This window comes from Colobus angolensis, unplaced genomic scaffold, assembly GCF_000951035.1.
Source record: "Colobus angolensis palliatus isolate OR3802 unplaced genomic scaffold, Cang.pa_1.0 Scaffold254, whole genome shotgun sequence".
Lineage (NCBI taxonomy): Eukaryota > Metazoa > Chordata > Mammalia > Primates > Cercopithecidae > Colobus > Colobus angolensis.
In genome coordinates, this window is record NW_012115755.1 from 550,687 (window position 1) to 577,857 (window position 27,171).

The 27,171-nt window shown below is 49.3% G+C and overlaps 1 protein-coding gene across 1 annotated transcript in view; it reads left to right on the forward strand.

Annotated features, from left to right (window-relative positions):
- CPLX2 (complexin 2) overlaps positions 1–27,171 on the forward strand; it is an 89,101-nt gene that overhangs the window by 7,219 nt on the left and 54,711 nt on the right. Inside the window, exon 2 of the mRNA XM_011946815.1 lies at positions 6,132–6,211. The gene's annotated coding sequence lies outside the window, so the exon portion shown is untranslated. The remainder of the gene's footprint in view (positions 1–6,131; positions 6,212–27,171) is intronic.

The following is a 27,171-nucleotide window of genomic DNA, read 5'->3' on the forward strand; positions in this document are numbered from 1 at the left end:
TTTCTTTTCTTTTTTTCTTTCCACAGTCTCGCTCTGTCACCCAGGCTGGAAAGCAGTGCCATGATCTTGGCTCACTGCAATGTCCGCCTCCCAGGTTCAAGCAATTCTCCTTCCTCAGTCTCCCAAGTAGCTGGGATTACAGGCACCTGACATCACACCAGACTAATTTTTGTATTTTTAGTAGAGACAGAGTTTCACCATGTTGGCCAGGTTGGTCTTGAACTCCTGACCTCGGGTGATCCGTTTGCTGGGACCCAAAGTGCTGGAATTACAGGCATGAGCCACCCACCACGCCCGGCCCAAATGTGCTTTCAATTATGAAAATAACACTGTGGGTTAGGGTTATCATTCCACTTCCCAAATGTGAAAACTGAAGCCCAAGGAATAGCTCATTGATTCGTCAATACCCACTGGGCAGTTGTATGAGCCAATAACTGTTTTAGAAGCTGGAGAAGCAGTGAAGAGGAAGATAAGGGCCATGCCTCTATGGAGCTCACTTTCTAGAGGGGAGACAAAAACCAGGCAAGTAAACAAAATCATTTCACCAAGTCATATAAATACCAGAAAGAAAGTAAAAGAGAGTGTGCCAAGGAGGATGAGGCTGTTTAAATCAGGGAAGATTTCAAGGAAGAGGCATTGGGGCTGGCATCTGAATGAGAAGAAGCTGCCTATGGGACAAGCATGGAGGCAGAAGGAACAAAACATGCAGAGGTCCTAGGGCAAAAACAACCCTGACAATATTGCAGGGCAGGAACCAAGTGAGCAAGGAGGAGGTCACAGATGGTGAGAGCAGAAAGGCTGTGAGGCTGGGGTTAGGCAGGGCTTTGAAGGATGGGGGAGTCTCCTTGTGAGACAGAGGGGTGGTGTGATCTAAATTGTGGTGAAGTCACTTCCCTCAGTCACTCAGCCAGTAAGGGGTGGATGGGGTGAAGCCCATGTCAGAGTGATCCCCTGGGCCCTCCTTCAGGCCACAGTCCCTGCTGCCATCTCTAGAGCAGGTCAGCCAAGGGGCAGTGCAAGTGATGCATCTGCAGGACTCACCTGCTGGGAAATAAATCCATTGGCGCGGATGGCCATGTGGGCACTGCAGTGCCTTGCGGGCAGCATCCTAATGCCGGGAGGATGCAGGGGGAGGGAGACAACATAAGGCCACCAGGACTGGGGTGAGGCCAGTAAGGCACCTGCCTCTGGTGCACAATTTAAGGGGATGCTGAAAACTTGATTAAGATAAATAACTTTGTATGCAATGTTTTAAAAAAATTAATGCAAAAAAACCGTGATGAATAAAATATCAAAATTTTAAATAAAGACAGGATACAAAAGAGGAGGGATTAGGGTGAGGAAGGTGAAATGAGTTGTACATAAGTAGGTTCTAATCTTGGCCCTAAGACATTTGCTCAACTGCAGGGACACTGCCTAGGCCAAGCCCTGTTCCCACTAGGAGCCAGTATCAGGAGCCAGTCTGCTCATGGAGAACTGAAAATAAGAAACTGCTCCCAGTAGGGGCCCCAGAGAACACTGCCTGCCTTGGCTGTGGAGACAGAAGCCCAGAGAAAGGATCACACATCAAGGAGGTGATACGGAGCCTGTACCCTAAGGTGCTGTGTAGGATCAGACCCACCCCTTGTATGCTTTGGGAGCCTAGTAAGGTGCATTGCCTCTCAAGCCTCAATTTCCCCGTCTTTGAACCCAGAACTAATAAAACTTAGTCACCAGGATTCAGTAGGATACTGGTTAAAGTCCTCTAGTGCCTGGCTACTCAATGTGTGGTCCACAGACTGGCAGCATCAACATCAGCTGGGAGTTTATTAGAAATGCATGATCTCAGCTGCATCTCAGAGGCACTGAATCAGAACCTGCATTTTAACAAGACCTCCCGGTGATTGACACACACGTTTAAATCTGAAAGCCTGGTCAATTCTTGGCACATAAAAGATGCTCATTAAATGTTAGTGCTACTCCCCTGACTGCCCAACCCTGTTAGATTCTGACTTCAGACAAGAGGAAAAACCTAAGATGTAAGAAGAGATCCTGAGGTGGACACCTCATGCATTTTAAACCAGCACATTTTGAAGCCACGGACCCAGGCCAAGCTCTTCCTATACTTAACCGTATGAGCCCTCCATTTTGTTCATATGTAAAATGGGAATAATAATTACAGGTAGCTCCCATGGTTGTTGTAATATTAGGAAAACACTCAGCACAATGCTTGGCACATAGTAAGTGTTCAGTAAACTCTTGCTGCTGTGGCCGCTGCTGGTGGTGGGCCAATGAATTTCAATAGAGCACAGACCATGTGATGAAATGAAATCAGTAACATTCATCTTAATTTTTCTTTGCCATTTGTAAAGCACTTCGATTGACACCATTTCAGCCCACTCTAATAACCCTTTTGAGTAAACATGAGATATATCCATTTTTCAGAGAAAAAAAAAATCTAGACTCAGGGATGAGATGACTTGTCTACTAGGATTTAAATCCCTGAAGTCTGACACTAAAATCTATATCAGCAACAGAGAATCCAAGCAATAAGCATGGAAAATATCAAACATGGGATGAGACAGCATTAGACTGCAGCGATCCCTTTTTATTTTACAGAAGGGAAAACTGACACCTGTGGAGGGGAAGAAACGCGTCCAAGATCTTTCACACAGAGCGTCAGCTCTGGGGTCAGAACCCAGTTCCCAAGGCTCTCTGTGTCCAGACCACCTCCCTCACCTGGTTGGCCAGCCTCCACCGGATGAGCCTGGCAGGCTGCAAGTGGCAAGTCCCCTGGGCGGGTCTAGTGGTCAGGGGGCATCCCAGCCCCACCTTTCCTTCCAGCGCAGTCAGAGGAGGAGCTCACGTTGCCAAGGGGAGGGCTGCAAGGTTGCTAGGACACGGTCTGCAAGCAGTCAGGTGGTAGGGGTAGCCTTTGCTGGAACTGGCACTAGGAGCTGCCACAGCGATTTTCTCGTGGCTGGGAGAGGACCTCCAACTCCACAGGGTGGGTCAGCTGACGAGAGGGTTGACTGCCACAGACGCCCATGTCACTACTACACGCACACCCAAGCCGGCAGGCTGAGTCCCATTCTCCCTCAGCTCCACACCTCATCAAGCCCTCAGTCCTGCTACCTACTCCTCCTATCTTTGCCACCCCAAGCCGCTGCCTTAGCACAGCTCCCTGTCCACAGCCTGTTAAGAGCACCCCAGATTCCCCACCTTCATGCTCCCATTCTCATCCTTGAGCCCCTGAGGTGCCTGGAAGGATTGAGAGCACAGAGCTGAGCCCTGCAATGGCTCCCCATCACCCTCAAGGTGAAGCCTAAGCTCCTTTAAAGCCCCTTCTAAACTGGCTCTGACAACCTGCCAGTCTCTTTTTTGGCCCTGAGGCTCCAGCCAAGCCATCTTCCTCCCAGTTCCTTGAGTAGACCATGCATCCTCCGTGTCTTTGCAGATGCTGTTCCTTCTGCCTGGAAAGCCCTTCCTGCCCCACTGTCCACTTGGCCTCTGCAAATCCTTAGCTCCAGACTCACCTTTTCAGAGAAGCCCTCCCAGCTTCTCTAAAGTGCTGAAGAGAGAGGCACCTTAGAGAAAACTGTGTTAGTGGGGGTGGCACATTGTAGCTTAACTATCTGCTTTCCTGCTCATGTCCCCATTCGGCTGTGAACTTTTTTTTGTTTTTTTTTTGGTTTTTTGTTTTTGAGACAGAGTTTTGCTCTTGTTGCCCAGGCTGGAGTGCAATGGTGCCATCTTGGCTCACCACAACCTCTGTCTCCCGGGTTCAAGTGATTCTCCTGTCTCAGCCTCCTAAGTAGCTGGGATTATAGGCATGTGTCACCATGCCTGGCTAATTTTTTTTTTTTTTTTTTAGTAGAGATGGGATTTCTCCATATTGGTCAGGTTGGTCTCGAACTCCCCACCTCAGGCGATCTATCACCTCGGCCTCCCAAAGTGCTGGGATTACAGGCGTGAGCCACTGCGACCAGCCTCAGCTATGAAGTTTTTGTCTTACTCCTAGAGTGAGACAAGAGACCTTGGCAGAGTCATTCACCCACTTAGTTACTCACGGGTTTCCACCGTGCAAGATCAAGGCCTCTCTGGGCCTCTGTGCCATCCTCTGTGTGGTAGGGGTTATGACACTGGTGTTGCCAGGCTAATGGGAGTGTTAAGGATTGTGGCTGTGAGGGCTTGGCACACATAAATACACTGAAGGTGGTGGCATTGCTGTTTTGTTTACACCAACACCACCGGCGCCCAGCACAGATGCACAGAGCACTCACCAGCAAGTGTGTGCTCAACAGGCCCCTCTCCTGCCCAGGAGAATGATTAGTGTGTGAAAAGGCTCTGTAAGGAGTGACGCTCCATTCTAAGTTGTAATAATTCTAGTAGTTAACACTCCTGATTCTCCCTGCCTCCTAGACCTAAGTCATCCCAAAATGTGCTCTGCCCACTCTTCATTCATGGAACAAAAGTTTACTAAGCACATGCTATGTGCCAGATGACACGCTAGCCGTTTGGGACTGAGCAGTAGGTAGACGCTAAACACAGAATTGTACCACCTCTCTTTCCTTCCTTCCTTTCTTAAAGGCCAACCTCCTGTCCCTGCACACAGGTGGCCCCACCTAAGGACAGCGAAGATGCCATTTGCACCCAGGTGCTCGTTCCCTGGGCAGGCAGCAGGCTGCAGCCCACAGGCGCCCACCCCTTCTCCCTCTCCAACAAGCTGGAAACAGGAACATCTGCCCTGTTTTTAATCCAGTTGCTAGTTTTAAATTCAAATATTGTCAGCTCCCTGAGAGCAGGGATCATGCCTGCCCTTTTCACTGCTGTTGTCACCAGCATTTAGAACACGGCCTGGCAGAGTCATTCACCCACTTAGTTACTCACTCATTCATTCATTCACTCAACAGATACTTATCAAGTCCTGCTAAATGCCAGGCTCTGGGGAGACAGCCGGACTCGGCCCCAAGGAGCTCCTATTCTAGCAATGGAGGAGGGGAGGGAAGTGGGGGTCTGAGAGTTGTGTTAGGAGGTAACCGTGCCTGGAGTTGGCTGATCCCTGTGGAAAGCCCTGATTCACTCTGTACTGTCTCCATGATCTGGGCCAACCCTTCATGCCTCTCAACCTCAGTCCTCACCTCTGCAAGTGAGACAATAGTATCCTCTTCGGAGCCACTGAGAGCAGGGCTATGGTTACTAAAAGAAGAGGAAATAGAGAGTTGGGGGAGGAGGCGACAGGTTGTCCTGGGGGGAGGACATTGCAGCCCCTTCAGTTGCTGGGGCCTTGGTTCCCCTCCAAGTGGGGCCCTGGCTGCAGCAGAGAGCAAGAGCTGGAGAGGGAAGAGTTCCAGCTCCAGGCTTACCCCTGTGTGATCTTAAGCAGACCATCTCCCCCTCTCCGCATCAGTATTCTCATCTATCAGATGAGGATAGAACATCGACCTCACTCATCCTAAATATGTGATCCAAATCTAGCAAGCTTGTCACGATGCTCAGTCAACAGTTATTGACTGGCACCTACAATCTACCTGACCCCAGGCAGAGCTCTGGAAACAAAGTCATGTAACAGCCAATCTTTGCCTTTTACGGAATGCATGATGCCCCCTAGAATCAAGCAGAGGAAGGTAATTAAAATTTGAGGAGCTATAGTGTAAAAAAAGAAATCTTCACAGACATGATCTTATTTAACAATCGTAATAATAACAAGCACTTATATAGCACTGAGTATATGAGGCCAGTACTATTAGGCATCCCATTTTACAGACGAGGACACTGAGGCTCAGAGAGGACATCCCCAAAGTTGGAATTCAAAACCAGATATGATTGATGATAAATCCTGTCCCTTTATATCAATCAGAAATCACATTTAAGTAAGAAAATACAGTCGATGGTACGATCCAAGTGCTACCTGCACCAGTGAACAAGATGGGTAACTACTGTCAGATTGCGTGAGATGGGCCAGGAGTTGGGTCTGATGCCAGGGAGGGGCCCACCCCACCCAGCCCTCTGCTGAAATCAAGAGCAGCAGTGGTGGCCTCCAGAGATGTGAGGGCGTGCCTTCACTGGGGTCTGGGCTCCATGCCTGTTCAGCAAGCCAATTCCTCCAGAAGCTCTCTCCTCAGCCCTCAACCTCCTCTCTCCTCCTCCAGGAAGGTGTGGTCCCTGCCATGCTATCTGCTCTGCTCAGTGACTGAAGGCGCCTGCATCCCAGCTCTGCCAGGAAGCAAAGGTAAGGGCGCTGCTCAGCACCAAAGTCCTGGATAGTGTGTTCAGGGCATCCCCTCACCCATGGAGCCCTGATAAAGGGGGCATGTCTTCCCTCTGCGATTGCCAAGAACAGTCCTAAGATGGAATGAGATGGATCAGTTGGGCACTGTGATGGAATGGTGTTTACCTTGCATTTGTAGAGGCATTTACGACAGAGAAGCGCTTTCTTGTGCATTGCCTTATTCAGTGCTCCCCCAAAAACCCGAGGTGGATATTATTATCCCCAGTTACAGGTGAGAAAACTGAAGCTCAGAGAGGGAAAGGACTTGCCCAAAGACACACAGCTGGTAGGTAGCTAAGGCTGAATTCCAAGTTTTTTCATGTCTGTATCCCAATGGCCTGTGCACATTGTAGGTGCTTGGTACATGTTTGATGAATGAATGAATGAACTGATGAACTGCCCAAGATGAATGGAAAGGCAGCTGGGCTGGTACTTGGCTCTGTTGTCGCTGTCAGATCCTGTGCTCTTTCTGCTGAGCCGTGGCTTCCTGCACTGATGAGCTGAACATCCCCCCTGCCACCCCCTCCCCAGCCCAGGATCCCAACCATCTTACGGGTGGAGGAGTCAACCTCAGCTCCTCTTCCAGGTGGCTGGCCAAGCTCGGATCACACCCGGCGTCCCTCATCCACATCGCCTCTTCCCCACCACCCACAACCAGTAATCCAGTGTGCATAGTTGTAAACTTGTTTCTTTAAATAAACAGTCTTGAGTTTCATACCAAATAGTCTCTTAAGAGGAGGAACGTCTCCAGGCCACCTCGTATTTAGCATACAGTGAGCCACATATTTGCACAGAGAGAGTGTATGTGGATATAGAGATCTCGATCGCTATAGATATCGTTGCTCATCCAGATGGGAGCTATTTATGATGCTGAGTCATTCGCAGAGAATGCCACTGAGGAATTCCAGGCTGGGCTCTGAGCCGCAGCATCACAGACCTCATGGCTCTCTGCCTCGTCTTTACTGTTCACAAATGAGAGGTGGGAGGGGGGCCTCCCCTCACAGGGCAGGAACAGAAGGGGACATTTTGGCCACAGGAAATGAAGACTTTCTCATAAGCAGTTCCTAGTGTAAGTTATTCTCCTCCATCCAGAGCACTGCAGCCTTGAGGATCATCTTGTCCAATTTCTTCATTGTATAGGAGAGAAAACTGAGACCCAGAGCGAGGAGGGACTGGCCCAGTGTCACACAGAGAGTCGGGGACAGAGCTGGTGCTAAAGCCCAGACCTTCTGACTGCTGTCTGGGGTTTCCACATTCCCAGCAACCTTCTTCAAGTTTTATCTCCAATGTCTTGGCATTTCCTCTTGCTGAGGAGCTTCTCATCTTCCAAAATTTGGAGATGTCATTGAGCACTTGCACCTTTGGGCTCTTCCAGGACAAGAGCTGACTCCAGCTTGTTTGGGTACTCCAACCCCATGCTTAGTGCAAGACCTGCACACACTGGGTGCTCAATGCATGTGTACTGAATGTTATATAAGACCAAACTCAGTACCAATTCCTGGGAAACCCATTTGGAAAAGCACCCATCTATCTCCACCCTCTCTTTCTTGTCTCTAAGCCAGTTCCCTATCCATGCAAAAATAGACTCCCTCCCACTCACCACCCACCTCTGCCCAATTCTATAATGAATCAATTTTATTAATAGGCTTTGGGATGGAAACTTGACAAAGGCTTTTTGTGAAAGTCTCGCTTTATCTCCCTATATAGTTCTCTTCTGAAAGAATTCTAATAAACTGGTCAGGTGGGATTTGGTCTTACATAAAATATTCATTAATCCACTCTTTCCCTCCATATAGAATGTGTTGGTTGAAGCATTCAGTGATCTCTTCCTGTGTTATAGATTCTATTCAATTGTTCTAAGAGGCAGTGGGATGAGATGGAAAGAGCACAGGCTTTGGAATGAGGGCCAAGTTGAAGTCTAGCTGGCCCCTTATTGGTTTTTCATTCACATTGATTACGCTGAGGATTAAATGAGATAATATATGTAAGGTGGATGACACATAGTAAGTGCTCGATGCAGGTTTGTGAATAAATGAATGAATGATTATGAATGATTGACTCAGGACCCATATGAACCAGATCTTAAAGGTGGAGGAGCCAGCTGACTCTGCAATCTGAGTTAACAAAGTCATACTACCCAGGAAGGGTGATTTGAAAAGTCTTGAGAAGCAAACTTCAGGATTAGGATGTTGGTTGGCCTGTCTCCAGGCCAGAAAGGAGGATCTTTATCCAGTCCCTGGTGCAAGGGGTTCCCTCAGCTCAAGAAAAAGTTTGAGTCTGGAATCTGGGTTTAAAACAGAAAGCTTTTTGAGAATCAAGATTGTGTCATTTTATTGCTGAATTCTGCCTTTCTCTCAACTAGAGCCTGGCTCAGGGTGGTGTGGAATAGGCAGAGAGGTCCACAGCACATATTCATATAGTGAAGATGAGGTGCATTGACGTGAGTTGACCTGAGTTGACTTGGCTTGAATTGACTTGAGTTGCTCTGAGTTTACTGGCGGACTCAACTCTTGGGCCCACCAAGAGAGAAGCTTCCTGGAACTTGGACTTAGCTAAGACCTGGCTGGTCTCATAGCACAGAGGAGACTTCACAGGTGATGTTCTGGGGACATTATAGAGTGTTCCAAAGATGGAGGCCTTTCAGAGAGGACCAGGGCCATAGTCAGCACTGAGGGGTGGATAGCAGTCTTGGCTTGGTCAGGGGGCACCACAAGGCTAAATGTCCCTTAGGAATCTTTAAAATCTATTGGAACTCCGCCAGGACCTTTTCATATGTTTAAGGCAATAGATGCCTTTCTTACTGGCACAGAAGGATCTTTTTGGGATGCCCACTTCAGTGGGAGGATGGCCTCTAGGTTGGAAGGTCAATTAGACTCAGCAATGAGGAGAGAAGACAGGGTGAGGCTGGGAGCCAAGCAGAGTTTCATACTACAGATGCTAGGAGCATTGTAAGTGGGTCCTTCCATGGAAGCAAGGGTTTGGGGATCTGAGTGAGATGTGATTCGAACTCTAGACTTACGTCAGGCAGTGTTTGCTGAAGGGAAGACCACCCAGAAATTACATTGGGAAATCAGGCAAGACCTCTAGCCTCACCATGCAGAGGGCAGCCAGCATAGCTCGGGCCCCTTGGCCAGCCCCATCCCAGGCCTTGCCCACCACAGAATGCAGCCAGCACCTGAGGGAGATAGGAATGAGAACACCAGCGAGCTTCAGGTGAACAGAGGCTGCTCACACGCTTACTGCACTTGACCAGTGTCTGTCTCTCACACGGGTCGGGGAACCCACCAAAGGAAATACGTTCCATTCCTATCATACCCCTTCGTACCCCCTAAAAATCTAGGTACACATTATAGACATCAGTGTTTGCTGAGTGAATAATCAGGTCAGAGTAAGGTTTAGAAAGCCAGTGGAAGATTTCAAGATGGCAAAATGGAAAATTTCAAGATTTCAAGGTGGCCAAGGTCCAAGGTACAGATGCCTAGCCAGAAAAAATAACAGAGACCCAGAAGCTGCCCCTCAGGAGTTTGGCTCATGGAAAAAAAAATGCACTAAATGGAGCCAAGGGACAGGGTTGTGCAATGTGGGCTTGAAATAATATTCCTCAGCATTCTGGGCTTCTAAGAAGGGTTCTCAGGGCCCATTATAGGATGGGCTTAGGGAAGGGAAGGCCTCAAAGAAGAAGCCATGGATCCTCCAAACCCATTTCAATCACAAAAGCTTCACTTTTATCTGTTTTATATGTTGGATTTCCTCCTATATTTTTACTTTTAAAGGATTCTTTTGATTTTAAAAAGTGCATTTTGGAAAGTACTGTCATTGAAAGAGCCTATGCCTTTGGAGGTAGACTGGGCCCAGATCTCAGCCCCATCCCTTTCCACCAGTGGAACTTGGGGAAAGTGTCCCTTTGAGCCTCCACATTCTCAGCCATGAGCCGCCCTCCCAGGGCTGTGTGAGCACAGCTAAGATGCTCTGGTACCTCCCAGAGGCTGGCACACATGTGATTGATTGCTGCTGTACAAGATGACTTTAGGTGGTATCCAGATGAACATTTATTATTTTAATAGCTCGCAAGTGATGCGTGTTAGAAAAATATAACCAGCACACTAAACTGTGATTTATGGAAATAATATAGCATTTCCTTTGAAAATAAAATCGTGATCTTTTTAAAAAGGCAAATCAATTTAAAGAGAAATACTAAGTAAGTGATGATAGGGCAGAAATCATGAAGGTGGCACATAAATGACTGAAATTTGGGGGAAATTGAGAGAATCTATGTAAAACACCAATCACAGTGTCTGCCACTTAAGAAGGGCTCAAAAAGTTAGTTCTTATATCCTTCTCTTTATTTTAGCTCCCTGGGGTGGTTGAACCTAGAACCATGCTCCAAAAACAAAACAAAACGAAAGCTTCCTGGGACAAAGTAGGTGCCCAGGCCCACTCAGCCTGGAACAGTGTGGGGTGGGCATGAGACAGGCAGCCATGGATCCAGCCCTGGTGGGCAGAAGTGGTCAAGTGTGACCAGGGAGCTGGCCACAGATGCACAGAGCAGTCAGAGACTGCTGAGGTAGCATTTCCCACAAAGCGGGCACAGACCATCAGGGATCCATGAGACAATTTGAAGAGTTATTCAGGCACAAATTAAATAGCACTGGGAGAGAGTGACTGCCTTTTCGGTTGATTACATCAAGGGGAGAGTCTCAATTGAAGGTTAGCCTCTCCTTAACCATCTTGATTTCCTTTCCAAGGAAGAGGCTCAGACTTCAGCCAGCAACAGTAACTAGCTGGAAGTGGATAACGATGTTTTATTTGCCATATATTTGTGTTTTACCATGGCCTTCTATTTACAGAACAGGATACTGCATTCCTATTTATAAGAAGGATCTTATGTTCTCTTTTCAAATATATGTATTAAAGGTCAAAAAATGAATCTGTTACTCTTGCTAAGTATAGAATGAGTAATAGTAAATGCAAGATGTACATGAGGAAAATGGAGAGAATGGGTGTATGACTGAGGCAAGAGTAACCTGGCAAAGGTGTTGCAAGGGGTTCCGTGGCTCCAGAGCCCATGATGGGCCCAGAGGCAGGGATGTCTCCAGGCCCCACCACAACCTCTGGGGTAGTTCTCATCCTGGGCAGGGCAAAGGAGGCCCCATCTTAAGAAGGAGGGAGATTGCTGGGCAGGTGGCCCAGAGCCTCCTGCCTGAGCCTGGAATGCAGAGACCAGGACAGCAGCCAGGCCAGCAGTCAGTGAGGTCAGGGCTACCACCAGAGGGTGGATCTGAGACAGACCCCAGGCCTCTGGTTTCTGGCAAGGTTGATTACATCCACAGGGGAGTCTCATTTAGGGGCTGTGATCCAGTGGTTGATCACAACCTGGATTATCCATGGCAGCAGGAGGGAGCTGAGGGACAGAAAGAGGCGGCCTGTGTCAGCCTGGTGTACAGGGAATCAGATGTGAACACACACACACAGCAGCCCTAGAGAGGGACTGGGTGTTAGCAAGCAACAGAGACTAACTCTGTCATACTCAGACAGAAAAGGGGGTTATTGAGGTTATCAGATGGTACCCAGAACCAAGGGAAAGCTGGCCACGGGGCTCAGGAAAGGACCAGAGCCAAAGCTGCACAAGGGGTCTGGAAGCAAGGCCTGAGGCCAGTTTTGTCCAGGTCCCCTCTGGGATGCATCAGCCACAGCCCTTTTTTTTCCTCCTTGTATCACTTGGCTCATGAGTCACAGCCCCAGGAGGGAGACAGCTGGCCTGGCGTGGGGCCCGTGTCCTCCTCTCGGCCAGCCAAAAGCATGGAGGCTTGATGGGACTGCTTCCAAGACTGAACGTGAGGGAGGGGTGGTTCCCTAAAGGAAAATTAAAGGGCTGTCACCAAAAGGAGGAGGAGTGGATTCTGGGCAGCTCAAACCAGCAAATGTCTACCAGGAGGATCCCAGGGAGTACTGGCCACTGTGGTCTCCTAGGCTTCACTCTCTGGTACTGTCCCTGAGGCTTCCTTTCTCCAACCCTGCATGGACCAACGTCACCATCCCAGTCTGGGACCAGTGGTCCGCTGTACCTGAGTACGGTGGTGAGCTGCTGCAGTGAGGATCTTCCGATGGGCTGGGGACCCTAGGGGAAGGGTGCTGGGCAAGCCCGATCCTCGGCCCCAGGGCTGAGAAGGATCTGCTAGGCTGAGGATGTCTAATGAGAACTGACTCACTCAGGGGCTGCAAACCTCCCGTCAGCAGGCTCGGCGGGGAGCACATGCATGAAGGAACTGTGACAGGGAACAGACATGCTTAGCTTGGGGGACAGTTGCTGCCCCCTCCAGGGAGTGGAGTTACCACTCCAACTGTTACCACACAGGCACGTGGCCCCAGGGTTGATGGTTACACCTGTATGGATTTATTTAAGTGAAGGTCCAAATCAAAAGTTTTATGTGAAACTCCTCATTTTTTAGTATTATCAATTAACAGAAAAACAATTAAATATTGTGTTGACCAAACAATATGTACCACCAGTTTGTGACCATGGGGACTAACTTCTATTCATCCACCACAACTAACATGAGACATCACTTCCTCCAGGAAGCCTTCCGTGACTTGCCCCTCCCTCTGCCTTGCCACCCATTCTTTGGACTCCCCACAGACCTTGTATTTCCTTTTGTCACAGCACTGACCCTCTGTTACTTTGAGTCCATCTAAAGTTCGTTTGTTTTTGCCTGCTGCTTTTTGACTGTAAGTTCCTTGAGGAGACCCATTGTCTCTTGTTACATCTATGCCCAGCATCGTGCCTGACACACCTGAAGGACTGTGGCATTGATGGAAGGGGGCTGTAGGGACTGCAGGTGTCAAGGTTATACTGTGGCAACAAGTTAATCCTGAAACCCTGTTGTGACTTAAGACAACAAAGATTTGTTTCTCCTTTGCATGATGTCTTCTGTGGAGCCAGCAGCTCTCCAGGCAGTTTCTTTCCAATCGGTGACTCAGGGATCCAGGCTGGTTCCACCATTATGCAGCAGGGGAAGAGAGTGAGTGGAGAATTCACAGTCCCTCCTTTTTTTTTTGAGATGGAGTCCCACTCTGTCACCAGGCTAGAGTGCAGTGGTGCAATCTCGGCTCGCTGCAACCTCCGCCTTCGGGGTTCATGCGATTCTCCTGCCTCAGCCTCCCAAGTAGTTGGGATTAAAGGCCCATGCCATCATGCCCAAATTTTCGTATTTTTAGTTGAGAAGGGATTTCACCATGTTGGCTAGGATGGTCTTGAGCTCCTGACCTTGTGATCTGTCCGCCTCAGCCTCCCAAAGTGCTAGGATTACAGATGTGAACCACCATGCCAGCCAACAGTCACTCTTAATACCTCAGCCCAGAAGTGACACTGATTGTTTCTTTTCACAAGCCGTTGGCCAGAACTAGTCACATGACCCATCTCACCATCCAGGGGCTGGAAAGATGGGTAAGAGCGCACAAGAATTCACTGAGTTCATGTTCTTGCAACACAAGCCCTGACCTGCCACTGGCAGTGCTGGGCAGCCAGGGGTTCAAGAGGAGGACTTGGACTATGGGTGGTGCAGAGGCAGCCAGGGTCCAGTGCTCAAACCGGGAACCAGAGGTGCCTCATGGCTGGTGCATGAAAGCATCTCTTAATTTGCATGTTTAACTCAACACATCCTAAAAAGTGGGAGAAGAGTGGGGAGAGAATTTCATTAACCTGAGCTTTCCACCTTTCCTTATTTTTCCAATCAGTAAACACTAGAAAATGAAAATCAAGCTGTTGGAAAAATAGAGGTCAAATGTCAATGGGCAAACTGTTCAGAAAGAAATCGCCACCTGGTCCCTTCAACATCTCACGTGGTGTCCATGGTGACCCAAGAGCGACTGCAGCTGTTGGAGGGCTCAGACACTAGTGCACTCGGGGATATGGACCCTCACTGCTCTGACGGCCTTGGCCAGACCATGGCCAATGGCAAGTCAGTGGGCCCCACTCCAGGGGGCTCCAAGACACTTGCCATGCTTTCTCCTGGCTGTATCACAACAGCAGATGTTTCTCTGGGATGGAATCACAGGATCTTAGATGGCTCTAGAAAGAGCAGAATCTTAGAAGCCAGAAAGATCTGGATTCAAATTCCAGCTCTTTCCTAGTAAGTCAGATTCCTACTTAGCAAGACCCTTCACCTCTCTGAGTTTCAGTTTTATCATCTGTCAAATGGGTACAAGGATAACACCTACCTCGCTGAACAATTGTGCATAGTCTCTGACATTACGCGTCTAATGGACCCAATGCACGGTAGGACCTCAATTGATGTCGTTGTTTTTCCTTTTCCTCCATTGGGGTCAGAGGGACTGAGTCCTACCTCCCCTGACTGCAGCCAGCCAGTTCCTATTTACATACCTCTGATGACAAGAAGCTCACTGCTCTTCCAACTGCTCCCCTCCCCCTGCAAACCCTGAGCATCTTCCTCCATTTTTTAATTACTCCCACGATGTTTGTGAAGACAGAGTCTGATGTCCCTATGGACTAGGGTTTGAGGGGAAGGTGCCTGGCTCACTTCCCCACCTGGCTGACTAATCACAGCCTTGCCCTCAGGAGTTGTGCGGGGGAACTGAGTACAGTGAGGATGAAGGAGGTGAGGGGATCGGTGCAGAGGAATGTGTATCCATTTCTGGTTCACAAAAGGAAACAGAGAAATCCATCACACATGGGAGACAGGATCAGGACTGGTGACATTTGTCCCATAGAAGAGAAATCTCCAGAAGACTGCCACAGGACAATGACGGAGGTTCAACCTCGGGTTAAGTGTGGGGAGCCACAGAGGGGAAAACAGGAGCCTCAAATAAGAGCAAGGTTTCCTTTATTCATTCTGCAAGCATTCTGTTTCTCCACCCTGCCCGGCCCCAGACTGAGCATAGGGGCAAGAAATGAAGCCGTGGCAGGCCTTGATCTTGGGAGAGTGGACAGGCACGTAGATGATACTATGGAAACCATTTGAGTATTGCTGAGATAAAGGAAAATTCGATGGGGGCTGGGGGAGCTCAGAGTGGAGGTAGTTGGCCCACTAGGGAGGGGGCAGGATGAGGAGGCAAACAGAAAGTGGGGAGAAAAGGGATGCCAGCTAGAGGGGCGCCATGGGCAAAGGCACAGAGGTGAAAATCAGCCTGCTGTGTGGAAAACCCACCCCTTTCTCTAGTGCTTGAGCAGGGAGTGGTGACAGGTGGGCTGATGCTCAGCAAAGGGCCTTGCAGACAGCCACAGAGCAGAGACCCTGCCCCAGGCTAGCAGGAAGCCATGGGAGGGTGAGTTGTTTTTCATTTTTGTTTTTTCAGGAAAAAAAAATTACTGAACCATAACCTACGTTCATAAAGTGCTCCTAACATATGTTTACAGTTCAATGAGTTTTCACAAAGTGAACACACCCATGTAACCTTCCCTAGCTCGAGACACAGAAACTTGCCAGCATCACAGAAGCTCCCTTTGCTCTCCTTTCCAGTCCCCATCTCCCTGAAAAAGGAGCTGCTGTCCCAACTTCTTCTTATTTTTCTTTTTTCTTTTCTTTTCTTTTTCTTTTTCTTTTTTTTTTTTGAGACAGAGTATCGCTGTGTCACCCAGCCTGGAGTACAGTGATGCGATCTCAACTCACCATAACCTCCACCTCCCTGGTTCAAACGATTCTCCTGCCTCAGCCTCCCGAGTAGCTGGGACTACAGGCATGCGCCACCATGCCCAGCTAATTTTTGTATTTTTAGTAGAGACGGGGTTTCACTGTATTGGTTGGTCAGGATGGTCTCGATCTCTTGACCTCATGATCCACCCACCTCAGCCTCCCAAAGTGCTGGGATTACAGGTGTGAGCCACAGCGCTCAGCCCTGACTTCTAATTTCATAGATTCATTGGCTGTTTTTGAACTTCACATAAATGAAATCATGCAGTGTTGGACCCCGCTCAGCAACATTGGAGATTCTCTTGAGTTGTTGCATGTGGTTGTCATTCATTCTCATTGCTCCAGTAAATCTCATCATGGGACTAGACCAAAATGCAGTTCTAGTGTTGATAGCCACTTGGGTTGTTTTCAGCTTTAGATTCTTGGGAGAAGCGCTGCCATGAAGATTTTTGTACGTGTCTTTGGAAAAACACATGTACACATTTTCAGGGGGTTTGTGCCAAGGAGTGGAGTCGCTGCATCACAGGAGATGTGGGTTCAGCTCTAACAGATACTGTCAAATGTTTCTTCCAAAATGATAGTAGCAATTTACATTCCCTACTGTAGCTACTTGGTGGAAGTTCCAGGAATTCCAAAACCCTCACCAACACTTGGCACCAACACTTTCCATTTCAGCCATTCTGGTGGATGTGTAGTGGTTATCGTGGGAATTTTTATTTCCCCAATGACGAGTAGGTTAAACACCTTTTCATATGCTTCCTAGCCATTTGGACATCCTCTTTCCCAAAGTGTCTATTCAAGGCCCTGGACGGGGAGGGTCAAGGTCCGCCCTTCATTTTAGAAAGCTATCTCTGGCAGCCAAGTGGAGTGACTGGGACGTGGGTGTCCTGGAACCTCTGGCTGATACCAGGGGCATCTCTTAGGTACCAGGCTTCGTCGGCTTCCTCTGCCTTCTTCACTCCTCACAGCCACCCTTTGGCTCACAGGTCAAAAGTGTTGTGAGTATTTCACAGATGAGATGGCCAGGTGCAGAGAGGTGAAGGGCCTGCCCAAGGTCTCGCAGAGGGTGCTGAGAGGACAGCTGGGATGTCTCAGCCTGAAGCAGGCAGCCCAGGAAGGAACAGAACAGAAGGGAACAAAAGGAAGGTGAAGAAGCAACTACAAGGACATCTATCTCACTCCTTATTTTGCAGAGAAGGAAATTATCCATCTCTCTCCCCAATTCCCTCCTCTTCCTCCCCCTCTCTCTGCATCACACCAAAAGTCCCTACGGAGGTGAGCAGCCATCTGGAGGTGAGTGTCCCCAGCCTGAGACTGTATCGGAGGCCCAGAGATGTGAAGGGAGCCAATCTGGTTAGCCCTTGTCTCTGCCACCACCCACCATGTGGTCCTGGACTGGTCACGTCACCTCCCTGAGCCTTAGGCTCTTTACCTGTTTCAATAATCCCTTGCTCTGTGCCTTGTGGGGAGAAGTCACTGAGGCAAGCTGATGCTGTGCCCAGCAGGGTTCCTGGCATAATGCAGCCCTTAGTTTACTTGGCACACACTCATTCCTTCCCCCGACACTTGTATGACTAGCGGGGCTCCCTGTTCTGCGCAGGCCCCCTCTCTCCAGGTAGCAGGGTCAGCCTCTTCACGTCTCATGCAGCCACAACAGGCCACTGGCGGGTTCCTCACTGCCTGAGAGCAGGTGTGGCAGGCCAGGCATGGCATCCCCTCCCTGCAGGACCTTGTCTCCCCGCAGCTGCCCGCGCTCAGGCTGACAGCCACACAATGAGTCCCAGAAGGGCTTTCTCCTCTCAAGGGCTCTCATCTCAGAGCCCAGACGCCTTTATTTTAGGAGCTATGGTTAGTAAAGTGCTTCATCAATGCCACCTCCAAGCAGCACCCCCGGCCCGCCTACCACACACAGCACGTGTGAACATCTTACCCGCCCTGTCCTTCCATTCCTTCATCCACGCTGCATTTCATGAGCATCTCCAGGAACTGTGCTAGGCACCAAGAGGCCCACCAGTTCCCTCCCTTCATGGAGTTTCCTCTGCATTGAGAGAAACAGACAATAAACAAGTAGCAGGACATGGTAAACAGGATGACTCTGGATGATGCTCAGGGCCGTGGAGATGATGGAGAAAGCTGTAACAGAGTGTGACGGGCAGCCAGCCGCTCAGTCCCAGAGCAGAGTCAGGAACTCCCAGGCCCACTGCGTGGGATGGTGTGTCCTTCTCTGGTTTGGGCTCTTCCTGGAGGGAAGAGTGACGCTGCAGACCTCCTGCGGGTGGACTCAGGATTTGGCAAAAGATCCTGGCTGCTCCTGACCCCTGGCACTTCTTCCATCCACCAACTTCTCCCCTCCCACCCCATAGGATTTCTTCCTTCCAATCCTACTGGATCCTGAGCAAAGTGAGTCTGTTCCTGATGGTTTCCCCATCCCCAGGGGCAAGGGCAACTGAACCCCAGACAGGGCCAGCAGAGATCCTCAGCTCTACGCAATCAGGACATTCTGTCTCCCTTGTCGGGCCTCCACCTTCTCTCTCTCCTTCACCCCCTTCCCGACTCAGTCTCTCTGTCTCTGTATCTCATCTCGCTTTTCCCCACTCCAACTTCCTGTTACTCGCCTTCTCCTAAATTTCTTTCTTTCTTTTTTCTCGAGGTGGAGTCTCGCTCTTGTCACCCAGGCTGGAGTGCAATAGTGCAATCTCAGCTCATTGCAACCTTGGCCTCCCGGGTTCAAGTGATTCTCCTGCCTCAGCCTCCCAAGTAGCTGGGATTACAGGTGCCTGCCATCATGCTCAGCTAATTTTTGTATTTTTAGTACACACAGGGTTTCACCATGTTGGCCAGGCTGGTCAGGAATTCCTGACCTCCAGTGATCTGCCTGCCTTGGCCTCCCAAAGTACTGGGAGTACAGGTGTGGGCCACTGTGCCCGGCCCTAAATTTACTTCTTGTCTGGACACTCATTTCCTTCAAATAAATATATGTATTTTTAAATGCACCGAGCCCCTACTGGGTGCAGGCATGAGGTGAGGAGTTTGGGTCTAATCAAAGATGAGTAAGACATGGAATTCCCTGCAAGAGAGATGAGTCATGCACCTAAATAAGTGATATGGGGAGGCTGAAAGTGGCCAGAGTGATAAAGGAGATACTGATGAGGTCTGCAGAGTAGGAGGGTTCCTGAGGGCTTCAACGAGGAGGTGACGTTTTTAGTCACCTTGAAACATGATCACGCAATGAAACGTGGGCTGACTCTGGGCCTCTCCTGTGGACAGTTGCTCAAGGACCAGCTCATTTGCCTGGAACGTAGGGAATCTGAATGTCATCTTTCTTTCACTTTACAGTTCTCTGATCTGACTCACTTCCTTACCAATCTCACCACCTTCTCCTTCATTCTCTCTTTTATCTGTACTTTTTTTCTTCCCCACCTGTCCCTTCACAGACCACAAGACATACTTTCGAGTTTTGTCCTCAATTTCCTTTTCCTTCCATCCTTTTCTCTCAAGTCTAAGTCCCACTCTCCAGCATCCTTCCTTCCTAACCTCCAAGGTGCCCTGGCAGACCATGTAGACTTTGATGTCTGACACACTAGGGTCTCAGCTCCGTGGCTCAATTCTCTAAGCCTTCATTTCATCAACTGGAAACAGCCTCCTAGGGCTATTGTATAAACCCATGAGACAAAGGATGTGGAAACGCTTCCTACCATAAATGAGAGTCTTTACCCTTTAACGAAGGCTCTTTAGACTGTAAGTGACAGAAACCCAACTGAAGACGGCCTAAAGGGAAAAGGGAAAGTCTCATGTTGCTGGGTCAGACACACCGGGCCCCAGGGCTTCAGACAGTGACCACAACACTCTATCTTTCTACATCTCTCCACTGCCGTCCCCCATGTTGGGCAGGCCTTCCTTTGCAGAGTGGGAACACAGCCATCTCCTTCCTATCAGCTGAGCAACTCCAGTGAAAATCGGGCACCCATCCCAGTGGTGTCAACAAAGCTCTCTGATTGAAAGTCAGTGGACTCAGTCCTAACCCATTCCCCCCAGACCTGGGTCCCACGCTATCACGCGGAGCTGGTACTGATGGGATCCTCCCACCCAATCCATAAAGACCATGAGTGGAAAAAGGGAACATCTTCCCAGAGAGGGGCCTTTTCACAGTTACAAAAAGAAGGGGAAATGGTTGTTATGAATCAAGCTCCTTGAGCAATGGAGACAAGGAACACAGGGAAAGGAACAGACTCACACCTTCTTAGCTCTCAGGTGTTATCTCCTCAAAAGAAAGTCTTCTCTAATCCCTTAAGGATGTGTTGGCTGCTTCACCTGTCCTCTAGCAGCACCTCATGCTTCCCCTATTATCATACTTTTCACGTTTATTATACTATTCTATTTGCTTGTCTGTCTCCTTCACAGGACTTTAAGTATTGTCAGGACAAATCAGTGCCTGTTTTGTCTATTGCTGTACACCCAAGGTTGACAAATGCCAGACCCTTAGTAAATGATGGATGAATGGAGGGATGGATGGATGGATAGATGGATGGATGGATGGATGGATGGATGGATGGATGGATGGATGGATGGATGGACGGATGAGTGGTGAGATGGATGGGTAACAGACAGCTGGATGGGTGAATGGATGGATGGTAGGATAGATGAGGGTAGGTGAATGAATGAATGAGTGGTTGAGCATATGAATGATGGACGATTGGTTGGATAATGAGTGGATAAAGGGATGAATAAATAGGTAGATGGATGGATGAATGATTCGGAGATAACTGGTGAGATCAGTTTGGAATGGGCTTAGCCTGAATTGCCTGTGAACACAAACAGAGCTACCCCTCAAGTTGTTGATAGATGAACTCCAAGTTCAAGAGAGAGGTCTGGGCTGGAAGCAGAGGTTTAGGAGCTATTAATACAGAGACTATAATGTAGTGGATCAAGGTTACAGGGGAGGGGGCAAAGTGGGGGAACCAAAATCAGACAGTACCTAAGTGACACTTGAACTCAGGGCTGTGTGATGTCAGAGCTTGCTTTCCTTCCTTCATTTTATGGCAGCTTGGCCACTACTTGAGGTGACAGCACAGAGTTAATGTCTCTCCCTCTTCCCCCCTCCCCCTCCTCAAACCACTCAGCCAGAAGGGAGCAGCTGCCTGGGAGGACAGAGAGACAGATTATGTAAACTGTGATTGCCACCCACAGGAGGAGGAGGAGAGTGAATAGGTATTGAAATGCGCTTTCAATAATGCATGTCCTCCTCCACACAGGCCTAGGGCTTGATGGGGAGGAAAGGATCCTTAAAGGGACCGATCCTTCTGTCCCCAACACCCACAGGCCCCCGGCCAGTCATACAGGTCCTCTGTGCACAACTGGAGGGCTCTATGGACATCCACCCCAGGTGTCCCCAACCTTTCACCCTCAAGGACACCTTTTTTTTTCCCCTCCTGGCTTCAGTGGATTTGACTTTTTAAAGATTCTGTTTCCCAAACATGCTGCATTTAAGTCATGATTAATTCATTTTCCCCATTTTTTATTAATCAAAGACACTTAACTGCCAGTCAGAGCTTTGATCAGCAAGAGGTAAGCCACGAGGTGAGGTGATGTCATTCCAACCCAAAGCTAAGAAATATAGCAAGCAATATTGCTAGGCAGGCCGACCTTGCTGTCGGAAAATGCCCTCTTTTCTTCTAACCCCAGAGATAGAAGAACCCCAGGCTGGCGACCAGGGATCCTGCCCAAGTCTCTCTCATTTCCCAAAGGAGGAAACCAAGGCCCAGAAAGGCAAATGGACTTGCCTGAGGCCATGGGATCAGTGAGACCTAAAGGCTGAGGCCTGGCCTCTGCAGTTTCAAATGACCTAGAACTTGGCAGTGAAATAGGCCAAGCAGGGGACCTGAAGGTCAAGAGCAGGGCTGGAAGGAAGAAAAGTCATGAAAGCCAGCACCTTCATTGTACCCCTACTATGTGCCAGACCCATTAGAAAGGGTCTACCACCTTGTTCTCACACAACAACTGGGAAGGCTCAGACTGACATTCCTGTTGTGCAGAGGAAGAAATTGAGCATCAAAGAGGCTCCATGGTTTTACATAATCCACTCAGCTGGGAAGTGAAGAATCAGGATTCCAGCAGGTTTGTCCAACCGACCATGAAACTCTTTCCACCTCACTGGACTGGCTGGGACGCAGGCAAGGAGATCATTCAGACCAGATTGGCTTTTCTGTTTGCCACTCACCAGCTGTGTGAATTTGGCTAATGATCTCACTCCTCTGAGCCTCCATTCCCTCCTCTGAGGAACTGGGATAGCATCTAATGCCTTGAGTGATGGTAGAGGATAAGAAAACGGGGTTAAAGAAAATGGGGCACAGAAACTAGGGAACAGAGAAGCTTTAACTTGGTGAACTGGATCTGGCGTGGTGGCTCGCACCTGTAATCCCAGCACTTTGGGAGGCCGAGATGGGCGGATCACGAGGTCAGGAGATCGAGACCATCCTGGCCAACATGGTAAACCCCGTCTCTACTAAAAATACAAAAATTAGCTGGGCATGGTGGCATGAGCCTGTAGTCCCAGCTACTCAGGAGGCTGAGACAGAATTGCTTGAACCTGGGAGGTAGAGGTTCAGTGAGCTGAGATCACACCACTGTGTAGTGATCTAGCCTAGCGACAGAGCAAGACTCTGTCTCAAAAACAAACAAACAAAAAAAAAAAAAAGAAAAGAAAGAGAAAATAGGTTACAATACTTAGAAATGGCATCCTCTCGCTCCATTCCCTCCTTTTCTAGTGAAAAACTTCCAAGCTGGCAGAAGCCGGAGTGTGAGATCTGATTGCTCCTGTCTCTGGGGACCTCCTGGGCTGTAGTTCAGGAAAACTTCACCCTGTTCTTCCTCTGCTTTCAGTTAAAGGGACTGTTTTCCTCTGGTTCAGTGATTCTAAGACGAGGGTTGAGAGTAGGATGAGGGTCTCTGCCTGTAGCTTGAATGCTCTCCTGGTCACCACCATCTGCTTCCATATCTGGTTTTATCACTGGGCGGGAGACAGCTTGACCATTCCATCACACTCTTGCAAACTCCATTGATTTCCCCAAGGCAGCCTAATGAAGCTGGAGTGGAAATCTCAGCTCCCAGCAGCTAGAGAGGGTGACCCGGCTGGACTTGCCACAGTTGCTCCTCCTGGGCCAGGTGGAGGTGGAGTAATTGACTTTCTGGTTTCCCCTGGAAGTGGTTTTAAATGAATAAGTGAAAAAAAAGAAAAGAAAAAAAAATCCTGGTTGAAACCTGATAACTGGGGTGGAGCACTGAGCAATTTCTTGGGCAGGAATTGAGATCAGAAGCTTGTGCCAGCGGCATGGGCTGGGCTGAGACTCAGGGATGCACAGGGCTTGGTGGAGACAGGATGGGAGCACTGACTAGGGGCACCACACAGTTAGAGGGCTGTGATAAAGGTGTGTGCAGTACGCTGCAAGAGCCCAGGGTGGGCACTGCTGACTGAGTGGGGAGGATAGTATGGGTGAGGTGAGCTTCGCAGAAGACGGACCTTTGAGCTGAGCCTGGTAAGAAATGGGGAATTTCAGATAGTGTAGACAGATGCGAAGATGGGACCACATGAGAACATTCTAAGGAGGAGTCCAGGTTGTTTGAATACAAGGGGATGGACAAAAGGTAGGGCAGGAGCACGGGGCTGGGCCAGATGGTCAAAGGTCTTGAATTCCATTCCCAGTGCAAAAGGACTCCAGGCTTTGGTCATGGCCACAGCATGAGCATACCTGGGGTGAGACTAGTGTTTAAGAAAGATCTCTATGAGAATCAAACTGGAAGCAGACGTTCCCAAGCAAAAGCGATAGGCCAGCAGGAATCAGATGGACCCTGAAATGGGCTGGAGAGATGTTTGTGGCGAGTGAATGGGCTGAATTTGGTGGCTGATTGGATGTGGGAATGAGACAAAGAAAGGAATCTCCCAGGATGGCACTTGCTTTGGGGCCCCTACTGGCCCCTCTACCCTGCTCAGGGTGGGGAGAGAGGACCCACCAATGCCCAGGCCAACCCAGGCTTCCAGGGAAGCTTGGACAGGGAGGGCTTCCCATCACCTACTCCCTCAAAACTGAACTTACTATTTGTATTCTCGAGCTGCTCAACACACTCAGTTGCAAGTGAGCGAAATCCAACTCAAAGTGACTTCGGCAAAAGGGGGAATGTGCTGGTGTGTAATGAGAAGCTCGAGGGATGCTGCTTTCCTTTCCCCTACAGTTGGCTCAGGCAGCTCGAATGAGGACAGCAAACCTCATTCTCTCTCCCTGTCTTGGCTCAGCTTTCCTCTGTGCTGGCCTCATGTCCAGGCAGGCTGTCTTCACAGGGTGGCCTCTGCTGCTCCAGACTTACAGTCCCATAGTTCAGCAGCTGCAGCAACAGGAGGCTCCAACAGCCCCATCAAAAGTTCCAGAACTGAGTCTCATTGGCCCCTTTGGGGTCACATGCCCTTCCCTGCACCAATCACTGTAGCCAGAGGGCGGACTACACTGATTGGCCAAACCCTGGTCATGTGCCCTCTGTGGGAGACCAGGCTGGGGCCTCAGCCTGTACTAAACCACACTGAAGGACACTCGGGGAGGAGCAGCTCCCCCAGAGGAATTGGGGATACCCTTTCTAAAATAAAGGGAAATGGCTGCTTGATTGCTTCTCTATAGCGGTGGAGGGCAATGCAGAGTGGCCTCTGTTCTTTCCAGCATCTGACACCCATATAATGGTTTCACACCCAGGCCTCTTCAACACACCTTTAAAGTCCAAGAGATGATGGCTGGGTGCAGTCGCTTACACCTGTAATCCCAGCACTTTGGAAGGCCAGGGCGGTTGGATCACCTGAGGTCAGGAGTTTGAGACCAGCGTAGCCAATATGGCGAAATCTTGTCTCTACTAAAAATACAAAATTAACTGGGTGTGGTGGTGGGCACTGGGTGCTTGTAATCCCAGCTACTACGGAGGCTGAGGCAGGAGAATTGCTTGAACACGGGAGGTGGAGGTTGCAGTAGCTGAGATCACGCCATCGCACTCCAGCCTGAGTGACAGTGAGACTCAGGTCTCAAATAAATAAACAAACAAGCAAATAAATAAATAAATAAATAAAGTCCAAGAGATGAACCAGCAGGGAGATGCACTTGACCTTGTGCACGTTTACAAAAAAACCAACTGCAACTATTCATTCGTAGACACATCTGCCTCCTGTGTGCCCTGGCCAGCCCTGCCTGTCAAGGGTGATATAAAGACCCAGACTCTGCCGCCAAGGAGTTTACAGTCAGTGGAGTCTGTTTTAGGTATAATTCCTGGATAATTTAGTAGAGTCAGACTTACTTTCCAAAAAATACACTTCACTGCATATTTTTTTCTGGTATTTGGATGATTTTATTTGCTTTTAGATTAACTGCCTCACATGAAAATCATGAATTGAAAAGACCTTTAGAAATTCGCCATTTACTTCTGAGTCAATTTTGTCTTCACTGATAAAAAATACCTAATATCTATTGCGCATCCTCACTGAGGCAGCCTCTGGGAGTTTCATGGTTTATTCTCTGGAAATCCGCATCTGGGTCCTGAGAAAGCGTGGTGGTCCCTTCATGGACTAAGAGGGTGAGGGTCTGGAAACTGTTCTATTGGAACAGCGAGCTGCAGAATGATGGTCTGGACGAAAGAAGACTCAGGGGCATGTGATCTTTATTGTCTAGCATCTGTATGTGGAAGCAATGCATGTTAGAAGGTAGAGAGTAGAAGTGATTGGGAATAGATTTTTAGCTCAACATGAAAGAGAAACATCTAGAGACCAGAGCTATTGCAAAACAAATAGACTGCGGTATAAGCTAGTGAGCTCCTCATTCCTGGAAGCGCGTAAACAGGGACTCTTAGGTGGGAAGTTAGACCAAATGACCTCAGCCTCTTCCGACTAGAAGATTCCTGAACTATGGGCTGAATAGTGTTTGAGTTTTGGCTCAAACACTATTTTGCTCTGTGGCCTTGAGTGAGGCGCTGCCCCTCTCTGAGCCTCAGTGACCTAGATAACCCCCATAGCTTCTTCCTCTTCTAAATACTTCGCCTTCCTCTTGTCAGATATTCACACCTGCCTCTGCACACTCAGGCAATTTCTGCCCCGTGCATATTTCGAGGCTCCAGAGCCTGAGCAAACCAGCCCACCAAACCCACAGGTGTGAGGCAGCTTCTGTCTGCGCCTTCTGTTCCTAGAGAGGCTGTGATTCATGCCATGGGACGCCTCCCCCATCTGACAGGTGGAGAAGTGACGTCTAGGGGAGGAAACCAACCACTGCAGCTGGACGCACTTCCCCCAAACACACCTGACTGTGCCTCTCCCACCTCACCATCTCCCTGTCCCCATTATTGGCCCTCAGTCCACAAAGGACCCTGGGAACAGGCCTCTCCCCACCACATCAGGTGAAAGGCAGCCACAGAGGCAGATACAGATCCCAAGATCTTGGACCTGAGGACTGCATTTTTCCCACAGATCTCTCCATAAGTGGCCTTAAGGCTTTTTGCGTTTGAGTTTTACAACAGCCCTGCAAGGCAGGCATCACCATCCCCAACTTCTGGGGAGGAAACTGCAGCTCAGCGAGGCCAGCAGTTGTCTGAAGCCAGCTGGTAAATAAGCTGCAGAGAGAGCACCGGACCAGGCCCACCTGCTTAGCTATGCTCCCTCCCAGGGGACGCACAGAAGCTGACCTCGGGAAGAAGGCCCCACTCCCCCAGAAAGCGTCCCCTTGCCAGGACAGGCAGCCAGAGCCACACCTGACTCCAGTTCCCACTGTCACTCTTTGCCAAAGGATGGAGAGGACTAGGTGGGCCTCGAGCTCCACCTTCCCCAGGACCTCTGCTGGGTCTTTTGGAGAAGCCACTTGCCCCACTTGCCCTCTCTGAGCCTCCATTTCCTATCTAAGGATTCCATCGATCTAAGAAAACTTCTGGCTAAACGGAATCACAAAGCATCCTCTACCCCTTTTCTGCCCTGATATGACCCTGTAATGTGGAGAGCAGAAGACCCACTGCACAGATGAAGAAACGGAGAAGCTTTAACTTGTGCCCAAGATCACACAGTTAGGAAGGCACAAAGCCAGAGATATGGTCCTGACCCTCACTATTCAGGCAGTGCCTGCCCAGGACTCTCATGCAGACCTAGCTGGGGCCACAGGACTCACAGGGACACGGGGTAAGCTGATGACACACTTGTCACTGGGCTCCACCAGCCGCCAGATCCTCCCTCCCTCCCTCCCAGGTCCTCACTAAAGCCAATTTCTGCAC